Here is a 13738-nt window from a genome sequence, read left to right as displayed (position 1 = left end):
TTCGTTAAATGAGACGTCAAGAACAGCATCCTGTGATTGAGGAAGGTACTGCCTAAATTATTTTGTAACTTACTGTACAGGCTATGATAAATAATATCTCAAAAGTTATATAATTTAGGAGGACGTCCCCTACTTGAAAGTTCTGGATCTGGTTTTCTCCTCAGTTGTGGAAATATTCCGTATAGATCTTGCATTGCACCACAAGCTTGTAACATCACCTTCTCCCACGGTATCTCATTTCGTTTGTGTGGTAATATGTGAATCATGCCTAATGATCTCCCTTTCCAACAACTTTCCTAAAATTTGGGTGGAATCTTAATATTGAACATTATTGGAAAAGAAAGGAAAATTTTGATGCCAATTTAAGTGTTGTACGTTCGTGCATAAAAGGCATGTACCCTTCTGAACTCGGATGGAAATAACGTCTTTGTACTCGTAGTCGTGAATTAAAATTCACATTAAATTTCAGTCTTCATTTATGTACAAGGTGTAGAACTATAAAATCGAATGAGTGTTGTAGAAATAAACGTGTTTAGATCAAAGTTAAAAGGAAATAAGATAAATATTATAGCAGCATATGATGAGGCTGCCACCTTTTTCGAACATCAGAGATTTCTCGAGACAGGCGCCACATTTCAATGAAAATAAAAGGTTATTAATTTAATGAAAGAAATTCGATTTGGCAACTGTTGGTCTTTTTAATTATTCGATACCGTGCAACCTCTTTACATAGGGAGAAATTTATAGGTGAGAACAATTATTCTCTGCTTCCGTTGCTGCGTAGCAGATGTGACTGGGAACATAAAATTCTTAGATGATTAGTTTACACAGAGAAATAACGATGGGGAAGTTTCCTTGACCTTTGCTTTCATTTGAGCACGTGACTTATCCGAGTACCAGATAGGCAGCCGTATACATTACTGCTGTAAATTAAGTTTCCCTTTCCAACTTGTCTTGGCTGCATTATTCAGATAATCATGCCTCCTATAATGGCGGCTTATTACATATGGCAGGGCTCAATAGAAAAACATGTAATTCAATGAGTTGGTGAACGAGAGCTGATCTCCTGGCCTTTTCTTCGTCTTCTCAGACAGAAAGGGATAAAAAACATCGTCGTCTTGCAACAGATCGCAGAGCATGACGTCTTTACGTTATATAGTATTAAAACAAAGTTGTTACGCTGGAGGCGTAAAAATGAATCTGAGGTAGCCCACAGCGCTTAAGTTTCGGACGTTTCGACGTTCATAAAACTGGCAGTGATGCTAGACACAAGTAGTGATAAACCATCATTTACAGATGAAATATGTCAGTGACAATTTGTCTCAGCAATTATTTTCATGTTTTGGAAATTCTATAAGTAATTAGATAACTTTTAGTGAATGAATGTAAACGAGTAGGTAAACAGATAATGGAACTGAAGGCCAACCGTTGTGCAGACGTTTCTGCACAGTCAACGAACAGACCACAGAACTTTAACGTTGAGCGCCCGTGAACAGCTGTGCTGCAGCACATATTTCGATAAAAGAGAGCTGTTTCGATGCCGATGGGGGGTCTGCATTATTATTATAGGAAGAAAAATACTCATCGTGTCCACAGTACCTTACAAGGGTAACAGCGGAATTTCCCCTACTGTAGCAATGAGATGGGGGAACTGAATGAACTTGGAATTTGACTACCAACGTGCACTGTCCGAGTTCAGGCTATCAGATATACGTAGGAGCAACAGTCTCATTGACTCTTTGCATGTCGTTAAAATAAAAGCTAGCTATAAATACAGGAGTTTCATTTGCCTGAATTGGAACTAAATATTACATATCTTCTGCTATTTTAAAATCAATGGAGATCAAAAAGCCTTTAGTGGCCTACTGGGGTTAACTGCTTAACTTTGACAGGATTATTAGACAATTATCTTTATCATGGATAATGGCTTGAGAGAACAGACGCAGGTGGCGAAGGAGTTACCACTCTGAATTCTCTTTCGGGAGGACGACGGTTCATATTCCATCTGGCCATCCAGATTTAGGTTTTCCATGATTTCCCTGAACCGTTTAAACCAAATGTCGGGATGGTTCCTTAGAAAGAGTACGGCTTATATCCTGCCACTAATCCCTAACGAATGGAAGATTGTGTCCGTCTCTAATGACCTGTCGACGGTAGATTGAAACATAAATCTTCCACAAATAGGGTCTGAAAGACTTTGGAAACCAATTTTATACATGAACTGGGGCAATTATATCGTTTTATAGACAAAATATTAAGGGTAGCTGCCGTAGCTATAAAGAGATATTCCTCCCCCATTCGAGCGAGAAATATATAAGTTAACGAATTTCATTAAATTAATTTCATACAACATTAACATACTTTGCAAGAAAATTCCTACTTGTACAGCTATCCAGATAAACGTGTTGAACATGGACAGCTCTATTAATTGCGAACTGCAAACGCCAAAAGTATATGTCAACCATGTATTCAAGAACTTCCCGGTAGAACAAAAAAGCGTTACAAGTTTTTGGCCCAGTAACTCTATTTCAGACTACAGAAAAGTGTGGATTCTGCTAACCACTATGGCTGCACGTACACAAAATGGAGGTTGTACATGTTTTTTGGTTTTGTTTAATTATAACGTAGATTATAACGTATTTCACGATATGGTATTTCTTATCACACTGAAATGAGTGTCACAATATCACGATAAACATTTTCTTATTCATGCTGTATACCAGGACCATTAGTAGGTGGATAGTGTTCTTTTAATACAATCCTTTCGTATCTGATAGGAAACAGCTCTCTTATAGATTCCTCCTATGCATTTTTACGAATCCAGTCACTCATGCATACAAATATTAACGAATAAAACTTCCTCTAGAGCGTGAGATGTTGTACATCAATAATAACTGTGTGTATTTAAATGTATTCCGATCTGTGCCAATTCAACTTCCTCAGACCAAAATAAAATGCCGAACCGTACTACATAGTCTATTACTACAGGAAAATTTTGACACTGTGCTCGGATGGGAAATATGGTAGGAATCTGAAAAGAATAGATGGCTTAACAGCGTCCGCTTTATATGCTCGTCCGCCCTGTACCGTTGTTTCAGCAAGCCTCCACGCTATCGGTGCTATTTTCTCTCCCCCTATTTCTCTCTCCGTCCCTCCGTCTCTCTCTCTCTCTCTCTCTCTCTCTCTCTCTCTCTCTCACTCACTCACTATACGGTCGATCGTATACCACAAAGTTAGTCGCTGTGAACCGTGCCAACGTTGGCGTCTAGGCTCCGTTCTCGCACGTGCTGCCATAGCACAAAGGGGACGCAAATGCTTTCTCTGGGATGCCCACGCGGCCTCGGTCCGCTGTTGCTGGAATAATGACCGACCTCCGAGCAACGGAGCGTCACCCACCTTTACGGTCTCGCAAGCGATGCCAATTAAGCAGTTTGTCCGTTCCGTCTCAGGTAGATGCTGTAGCCCTGCGGGCTACTTCGGACGACTAGCGCCACTGTAGCATGCAAACCAGTTCATTCAGTGGTGAACACGTGGCGCGCTGCATGCGCGGGATACGTCTCCTAGCCTTTGGTCGGCGGACGCTTGGAGTTGGTCTGAAATTTGAATGCGGATACCGTTCGACAATAGGAGCGGAGCCCTGCAGGTGACATTTCCCAACAACATAGAACTCACAAACTTCCCTTTACCTAACACAATAGGAGTGACGGTCCCCTGCTGCTGACGTAGCAGTGGCAGTTCTAGAACAGGCAAAGTAAATATCTATGATATTTTGATCCTCCTATTTCTTTCTTATTAATCATACAACAGACGACATGTGACATCCGAAGACAACTACGGTGGAATACTACACGGCGTCTCAAAAAGCCTCCTCCGAAATCACGGACTATATCTTTTATACTTTTGGAGGTAGAAACTTGGGCCGCATTTGAACTTATGGATCGTAACTAAATGTTTAAAGGAGGCGAAAAAAAAATGGAAACGTCACAAACGCGGCACATACCGTGTAGGGAACTCTTTGGGGAACAGAACATTCTTCAGTTGTATCAGCATGGATAAATAGAGGCCCTGTCCGGTTTCCTATGGAATCTTGTACCATTTGACCGCCCCGGTAGCTGAGTGGTGCCGGCACGGTATCTCAGCGTGTTTGGTCAGAAACTGAGGTAATGGATCAATTACGAACTGAAACTGGTGTCTTGCGATGTCCGCCCCGAGCAGATACAACGAATGAAAGCGAACAAAGAGAGATAAAAAAAACAGTCAGCGCCACGGACTGTCAATCCAAAGGGCCCGGGTTCGATTCCCGGCTGGCTCGGAGATTTTCTCCGCTCAGGTACTGGGTCTTGTGTTCTCCTAATCATCATCATTTCATCCCCATCGACGCGAAAGTCGCCGAAGTGGCGTCAAATCGAAAAACTTGCACCAGGCGAGCGGTCTACCCGACGGGAGGCCCTCGTCATACGCCATTATTATTATCATTGTACCATTTTCCCTGTAAAGCCGTGGCAAATTTAGGTAGCGATGGCTGAGGTGATCAGCGACCTTGCACCCCTCTCTCCAAAGTGGATCACTAAGGCTAATAATATTTGTGTGGTCTGGTGACTGTGATCGTCAAGAGGGCTGCAAAAATTTATCCCCGCGCTCTTAAAACCAATCGTGGACGATGCGAGTTGTGCTAACAGGGACCCTGTCATCTTGGAAACACAGCGTCGTCACTGGGAAACTAACAGTCCGACGTGATATGGAGTTGATAACCCAAAATGGGATTTCAAACCTTGGCAGTAATGTTACGTTGCAAAATAACCATGGTGGGCTAATGAATTGTTTTGGAATTCCATTCAAACTGTCCTGCAACTTCGTGCTTATGGATTTCCCTTCATCCTGATTTGGCGCTTTTAGGGTTCGCTAGGGCGACGATCAGTTTCTCAGTCTCTTCTGCTATTGTCGTCAACTTATTATTGGTCAAACTTATTTTCAGTGATCGTCTGCTACGATCACTCAAAACACACACTTCCGTCCGCATTGTAACGTAGTGAACGATGTTTTTCCGCTTTCCCTTTATGCGGTACAAAGCTTCGATAACATACTTCTCGATGGATCAAACAGTTCTACTCCGTTGATTACGGAAGCACCCAAAATGCAAACACCAACATTTTGTACGAATTTGTTTATCTTCGACATAATGCAATTCCAACTAACAGAATACTGTTGTGACCTCGACTTGTTAAGTGCGTGTGGGGCACACAGTCCTCCTTAAAGCCTGTACTATGGTAAATGAACGGGCTTCACCTTATGAGAAAGGATTTTCGTATAGATAGCGACCGCGTGGACCTGAATGGTGGCAAATCAGACTTACACCCACTCTGTCAATACAATGATCCGTCATGTAAGTTCAAAATGCAATTACACGACAAGATGGACCAAACGCAACACTGAAGATGCTACCAATTTGATAATAATACGGTCGCCAGCCTAATTAGGCATTAACTGAGTTTCTTCCCTGTACAAAATGGTGTATATTCATGCAAAACGACACGTGATAACACTGCGTGATATAGTATAATGGATGGAAAAAAATTACTTATATGTGCAATAGTACAGCGTCGTTGTTGTTGTTAAGACTGACACGTGTAAAAATTCTTTTGGTGTTCAAAAACAATGAAGGGATATGCAGTCATGGGTAGCATCTGCATTTATGTTCAAGCAAATATTTCTCGTGCCGTTTCTCACGGCGTTTCCAGATTATTCTCCAACACTTGTCGCTCGCTCCCTCATCGTACAATTCTGAATCTCCAAGAAGGTGCTGAAAATTATAGTTTTCAAGAGGACGGAGAATCTGTACACTGGCACTTACGTTTTTGAATAATTCTTAACAATAAGCAGCGTCAACTATGTGTCGACCGTAATGCGCCTACGGGAAACAACGTTGCACAACTGACCTCACAAGTCATCTAATCTAATGGTATGTGATTCTTATTCTGTGGGAGCTTATGAAGAACTCTGTGTACATGCCTTCCCTTCCAAGAGAATTCAGTAATTCTAGACATGTTAGGTGTCATTGAAATGAAATGAAAAGAAGACAAAGATTTCTGGTGAGATGAGTATAGGGTAATATCAACAGCAGCAGAAAATGGTATATCGGGGTTAGGATTCGTTTATAATTGGAGAGTATGGTAGAAAGTGAGTTACTGTGAACATTCCGCGACAGGGTTGTTCTCATCAGAATCGACAGCAACGTCGTCGCTACGACAACGATAATTCAAGTATACATGCCGACGATGCAAGTCGTCGTCGAGAAGATAGTGGCAGTATATGAGGATATTGAACGGATAATTCAGTACGTAAAGTGTTATGAGAAATCATTAATCAAAGGCTTCTCAATGTAGCTGCACAGGAATGAGATTGTAAGGGGCGGATTAGAAGAAAGTGTTACTGGAGGATATGGGCTTGGTACTAGGAATAAGAGAGCAGAAAGGCTTCCTGAGCTCTGTAATCAATTTCAGTTAGTAATAGTGAATACTCTCCTCAAGAATCACGACAGCGACAGGTATACTTGAAAAAGATTAGGAGATACGGGACGGTTTCAGTTACATTACATTAAGGTCAGGCAGAGATTCCGATACCAGATACTAGATTGTAAGTCGTCCTCCTGAGCAGATGTGGACTCAGATCTCAGTTTGGTAGTCAGGAAGAGTCAATATGCAAATAAGTTGGATGCGGAAGTATTAAGGTATGAAGAAACGCACTTTAACGTCTCTCAGGCTGTAGATACAGTGATAAGGAATAGCTTAGTGGACATTTATTTGAAGAGGAATGGACATCTCCAAGAAGGACAATCACAGAAGGCCGGCCCTTTGCCCGAGCGGTTCTAGGTGCTACAGTCTAGAACTACGCGACCGCTACGGTCGCAGGTTCGAATCCTGCCTCGGGCATGGATGTGTGTGATGTCCTTAGGTTAGTTAGGTTTAAGTAGTTCTCAGTTCTACGGACTGATGATTTGAGAAGTTGAGTCCCATAGAACTGAGAGCCACTTGAACCAATCACAGAAGCTGGGAAGAAAAACGTAGATAAAAAGAAGGTAACTGAAAAGAAACCGTGGGTAACAGAAGGAATACTTCAGTTGATCGACCAAAAGTATGAAGAAATGCACTTTAACGTCTCTCAGGCTGTAGATACAGTGATAAGGAGTAGCTTAGTGGACACAAACGTTCTGCGAAATTCAGGTTTCCTGAGGTAAAAGTCACTTAGGACTGGAATAAATAGGAAGTGCAGGAAAGGTTAGAGAAAATTTGCTGCATTAAAAGAAATTGAAGGGCTCGAGAAAGATATGATTGTCAAAATGACTGACTCAGGATGTCTAAAAGTCAAATATAACTTCGGTGAAATTAAAAGTAAGGGCGGTAACATTGAGAGTGCATGGGAGGTCCAATTCGAAATGCAGAGCAGAGAGCGTATAGTTGGAAAGAATATATCGAAGGCCTCTTTGAGGGGTGGGGAGATTGTCTGATGATGTGATAGAAGAACGTGCAGAAGTGGATATACAAGAGAGAAGGGATGCAATATTAGAATCAGACTATAAAAGATCTTTGGTCGACTTAAGATGAATTAAGAGAGAAGAACTAGGGTAAGTGACCACAGAACGATTAATACCGCTGGTGTGTAGATTGTGTTGTGGTGGTTCTTGTTGTGTATTGTTTTTATATGTTATGAAAGGTTGGATTTAGTGTAATTCTAGCTCCACAACTGGAAAATTATTTACGTCGGTGACTTAGTTGTGGTACAACTCGCAGTTAGTTTGCCCGACACGATGTTTTTATATTGAAAGAGACAGACTTACCACCACATCTGTAAAGTGAATTGCCTTGTAGATAAATGTCCTACCCTACCAACACAGTTAAAGCGTTTTAGAAGGTGTTGCCGTATTGTAACATATCACCAAACAAATCGTGGCATTAAATTCTAATTCATTAGGTGGATATACTATTGCGGTTGAAATTTTTGACTACGTATCGTGAAGGACATCCTCACAGTATTCGTTAAACGGGTTTCGATATAAGTTTACCTTTACCCATATGTGACTCAATATTGGAAAATCGGATTGCTTTTACTGTTTCAAAGGGAGAACCACTAAACAATTCTCCTACATCTACTTTCATTTTTACTTGTCAAATTTACAGAATACTACGATATTTGTTTCGACTCTGGGCCATTATCATTTAGAATAATGGCGCTGACCTCTGCGCCAATGTTCCCCTACGATATTTACCTAAAGTATTGAAATATATCACTTCATGAATATAGGAGTTGTTACAGAAAAACATCAGCGACGCTTTTAAGTAATATAAGATTATATTTAGGCTAAATGTTACATGAAACTTCATGTTCTCGCCCTAGTCACAAAATGGCTGCTTACACTGACCGGAAACAAAAGGGAATTGTGTGATCCTTTTTCATAAGGAACAGAGATTAGAAATCACTTTCGCAGATCATTTTAATTGATTACATAGTTTGTGATTTTTCTGCCATAACATGTATTTCGTTACGTCGTCAGTCCTGCTATATTTGCGAAGTTCTTCAATACTACTTTTTCATGTTATGTGGCGTACCGCCACGTGGTCCCCTTAGTGAAAGTGTACCCAAATGTTTCCAATGTTTGGTCTCACTCTCTTCCAGACCCGATCACTTCACATGATTCTGAATGTCTTCAGTCATACGTGTCACTGGCAAGCACAGTATCAGATTATTCAACTTATTAAGCAAGTAGGGCTTTCGCTTACCTTACAGTATCTGATCACGATGTATTTCAGCTTTACAATTAGTTTGACAGGCCTTGTGTTTAACTTACTCTTTGCCCTGTGTCTGTACATGAAGGTGAACAGTTCGGAATAACCTATGACCCGATGACAAAAGGCTTATACACCCCCATTCGGGTTACAGACGTATGGGAAAAAACGGGTCAAAAATAACCCCGCCCAGAGTCTTCGAACTGTTTACTTTCGTGTGATATTTAAGGATTTTTTCAAGTGATGGATATTTAAACGTACATATATACTAAAATTACGATAAAGCTGTATTTAAATCAACACAAAAGCAAATTAGTTTATGTAGAAGCTGGTTGAAATGTATATTATTTTAGAAAGATTTTCATTTCCGCTGGTTAAGAATGTCCATGACATGTCTTGTCACTTAAGGTGCAAGACCGCAACAAATTATACTAGTTTCACAATTAAGGCAAACGTCTTTGTCAGTTTAGCAATATTAGCGAAAGGTTTGAAATTCATGCTGTTTTAGAACATCAATTTCGTTTGACTTTACACTCATGAGGAAAATGTTCCATGTTTTCTGAAGTGTTCATGTCAAATCGTCGTGGCAGCAGTTGACGATGGTAACAGCGAGTATTCAGGGCAGGACAGCGGCATAAGCAGGAACAAGGCTCTCGGAAAGCAGGTTCGATGACCGGTGTATGACGTCAGCGAACAAGTGAACGTCCCCCTTCGCCGATCAGCTGAGCTGTCCAGAACTGCTACGCGCCCGCTCGCCACTTGTGCAACGTGAATAGTAACCCAACGCGCCTTAGATTTCTCACCGATAGTGCTACAAAATACACTGGCTATAAGGGAAACGTTATTAGGCCATACGCACCACGGTCACACATGTATTTCTAAGTGTCAGTAGTATGTTGTTCGAGAGCAGACAATAACAGTACTTCACTTGGGATTTGGCTTTTTCAGATCACTCTTTTACTTTAACGTTAGTAGTGATTCGTAACACACGTGTTCACTATAATTTTCCTGTACGTCACTCTGGTGGGCATCCGTACAAATTCAAATTGCTTTGAGCACTATGGAACTTAACATCGATGGTCATCAGTCCCCTAGAACTTAGAAATACTTAAACCTAACTAATTTAAGGACATCACACAATACCCAGCTATTACGAAGCAGAGGAAATCCCTGACCCCGGCGGGAATCGAACCCGGGAACCCGGGCGTGGGAAGCGAGAACGCTACCGCACGACCACGAGATGCGGGCACAACGTTTATCGTTGTGATACTTGTTCACTGTTCCGCTAGTACTTGGACTATTGAAAGCGTTCACTTGTGATTTTAGCTCGCTGTCGGCTGTTTCCTAACCACATAGTTTTAACTACGATGTATAGGTTCACTGTCCGGCAATAAACACAACTGTTTCTTGCCATGTACAGTTCAATGAAGCTGTAAAACTATATAGCACTTTACTTATTACTGATCAGCCGTATGTGGGGGGCATTTACGTTTACTTTATTACCGCTGCGCTTTGGTACTGTTTATCCATGTTTTGCCTAGCCATAACACCTACAGTCTGTTTCACTCTGACTTTGTTTAAAGTTCGTACCGTGCGAGTAACTTTTTTCCTCATGTCACTATCTGAGTGTCCGGAAAAGTACTTCACAGTAAAGGCAAACTGAGAACATTTTGATCCTTTTCATTAAAAGTATATACATAAATACGTAGATAAACGATATTACAGTTTTCGTCGGCTTCACCGACAGTAATTTAATCATTAACATGCTTTGTCTATTACAAAATTATCATGTTCTTTGCCAAACCCTTTTATTCATGAAGTGTCGGCCATTTGGCCACTCTGATATCGTGAGTTCAATAAATTTTGTATATAATATAATCATTCGCTTAACGTAGATTGCGCACTTGCTGCTGCCTCGCATGTAAGAGTGCAGTCTCAAGTATTTCTAGCTCGTATTCGCGCTAAATATGTCAGTCTGTTCTGTAGTTGAAGTGACATGTAAGAACGATTCACTGGGACAAATTTTCGGGCGCACGCAATGTGCTCAGTGTTAGTACGCCGTTAAGGGACATGTACGTCCGATTCATTGCTAATATGTTAGTTCATGTACATACCTGATGCACACATTCAATTTATCTGTTTCAAAAATACACATACTTACACACTAAACAAAACAGGAAAATTTATTCACAAAAATGAACAAATCACACATAAGTAACAAAAAGACATATTCAGACTAATCAAAATTTGTTCAAAGTATGCTTGTTTATTAAGTACGAATATATTTACAATTCTCACTGACCAGAGGATGGAACAGGTCGCGCTGCAGAACGTATCGTGTACTCGGGCTTGCATATTGTATTCATACCCTGTGACTATACCATGTCTTTCTGTAAATACATAGGGAAATTGGTTAAGAAACTGTGACTGTTCACTGTTTTGCTGCTTTTTTGCTTAATGTTCCGTGATTCCTGCACCCAGGGACCTTCCGTATCATATTCGCTCTCTACTGAGAGATTATTCACCTCCATTAGTGTGGGAATGTTAGTGAGCACTAAGCTGACATGTTGGCAGTAGTTCATATACGCATCAGGCGTTCTGATTAACACCATTTCGATCCACTTATCGTAGTATATTAAGGCGCAGGTGCCCCGTGCCAGGTCAGTTTCCCGCATTCATTCCACGGAAAGCATGTAAACCCACGATACAGGGTAAGGCGAGATTTCTAACTACCAGGAATGAATTTGTAAATGCTTATTTTTCCAGTGTTAGTTCTACCTGCATCTGGATTTTTATTAACTGCCCCTTCCCTCGTAGGGCTCCTACCACTCTACAATTTTTCACTGGTAAAGTCGGCAGGTTCCTGATCTTGTCCACACAACGGAACAATTAATCATCTATCACTGATGTGCTGGCACCGGCGTTCAGAATCACTGTTATTAAAATATCGTTAATTTCAGCCTGAAAGACAGCCGGTATTAATTCCATATCATCCGTCTTCGCTGTCACAGTTCAGTTATTAGTTCGTCCTTTAAATGCTGGTCATCGTTGTACCTCAGCATACATACGTTTACATTCTGCGCGCCCCCTATTCCTTAAAAATGGCTCTGAGCACTATGGGACTTAACTTCTAAGGTCGTCAGTCCCCTAGAACTTAGAACTACTTAAACCTAACTAACCTAAGGTCATCACACATATCCATGCTCGAGGCCGGATTCGATCCTGCGACCGTAGAGGTCGCGTGGTTCTAGACTGTATCGCCTAGAACCGCTCGGCCACACGGCCGGCCCTACTCCTTCACTGCCGACCGACTGGAAGGTGTCTACAACGGCCGGCCGGTGTTCGACGGCATGGTTCCCGCTTCAGGTGTCTCATCTGTGACGTCCACAGTCCTCACACTCTCGTTTTGAGCGCAAGACTGATTCTGTGGTGCACAAAACTGGGCATTAGGGTTAGGTGGACACGGCGGTGGCATGTGTATGAAGTTTACGCGATGGACCGGTAAACTATTATTTGACATTTGAAATTGTGCCGGCAAGTTTGCCGGCCATGGGCGTTGCCGGTGGTCGTCGACAATGCGCATGTTTTTCTGGGAGAAATTGTGATTACCCCCTCCTTTACCTCTCCTTTTACGGCTCTATAGTTCATTGCCGTTTTTACTGGGTGAATAAGTAGGTCGTGAATACTGGTTTCCTTCCGCATGGTTAGGATGCCAATTACTGTTACTCGGTTCCTGGTTACGCCCCGACTGCCTTTTGTTGTACGCTTCACCATTTGAAAAGTCATGCCCGTTCTTTCTGGGCTTGCTACTATTCGACTGTTGGAATTTATTATTGTTTTGATTGCTGCCCGCATTGCCATATACAATTTGACGTGCATCTTCTTTGATTACATCCAAAGAATCTAGTGTTGACATAAATTGCTCTAAGTCCGTGTCTGGGACATGCACGAGTTTTTCTCGAATGGCAATGGGTAGTTTTCCTCTGAGAATTCTTAGTACATCTCTTGCCAACATCGGTTCATTCCAATATCGCGTCTTATTAAGATATTTCTAAACAAAACTAAATTGTTCAAATGGCTCTGAGCACTATGGGACTCAACATCTTAGGTTATCAGTCCCCTTGAACTTAGAACTACTGAAACCTAACTAACCTAAGGACATCACACACATCCATGCCCGAGGAAGGATTCGAACCTGCGACCGTAGCAGTCCCGCGGTTCCGGACTGAAGCACCTAGAACCGCACGGCCACCACGGCCGGCTATATCTCAAAATACTTTCTTAAATTCCCCCGTTGGGAGTTGAATAGTTCGGGGTTGATGAACTGCTTTCTTAAACGTCCTTATGCAGATAAGGACCAGAACCTTGCAATGAATTAGTTTTCAAAATCAGTAAACGACGCACACTGTTCGGTCATTTCCAGGGCCCACAGCGCTGCATGTCCTGTTATAAAGGATGTGACCAACTGAAACTTTTGTCTCTCTGTTCATCAGAGGGGCAAAAAGTTTTTTAAATTTTTTGTTAAGGCGATAGGAAGCACTGCCATTTTCTCATCAATGTATATCTGAAACTGTCTATGATTTATTAACGATTCCTCAAGTTTTACTTGGGCAACGGTTGGTAATACGCCTGAATCCGCGGCACCAACAATGCCTGTAAAAGTTGATGGAGCCTAGCTAAACTAACTCTCACAGACAAATTTCTCGTCACGGCGTATATTAAATGGAAAGTGGTAGTATGATATCGAAGGTTATTAGTTATATGATATTAGACTAAGTAATCCTATTGGGATTGATGTGAGAAGTTAACCTTCTTTAAATGTCCTTCAAAGTACTATAATTTCTGAACAAGATGTAACACCGGAAATGCATACCCTCCTATTTCCATCTATTGTACTATAAATTTTACCTGAAGATATGACATTTCTGTGTCTTTATATATTGTAATTGTTTTACTAT

The sequence above is a fragment of the Schistocerca gregaria genome, chromosome 2 (genome assembly GCF_023897955.1).
Source record: "Schistocerca gregaria isolate iqSchGreg1 chromosome 2, iqSchGreg1.2, whole genome shotgun sequence".
NCBI classification, from domain to species: domain Eukaryota; kingdom Metazoa; phylum Arthropoda; class Insecta; order Orthoptera; family Acrididae; genus Schistocerca; species Schistocerca gregaria.
The sequence above is the reverse complement of the archived record's forward strand: the minus strand, read 5'-3'. Positions refer to the sequence as shown.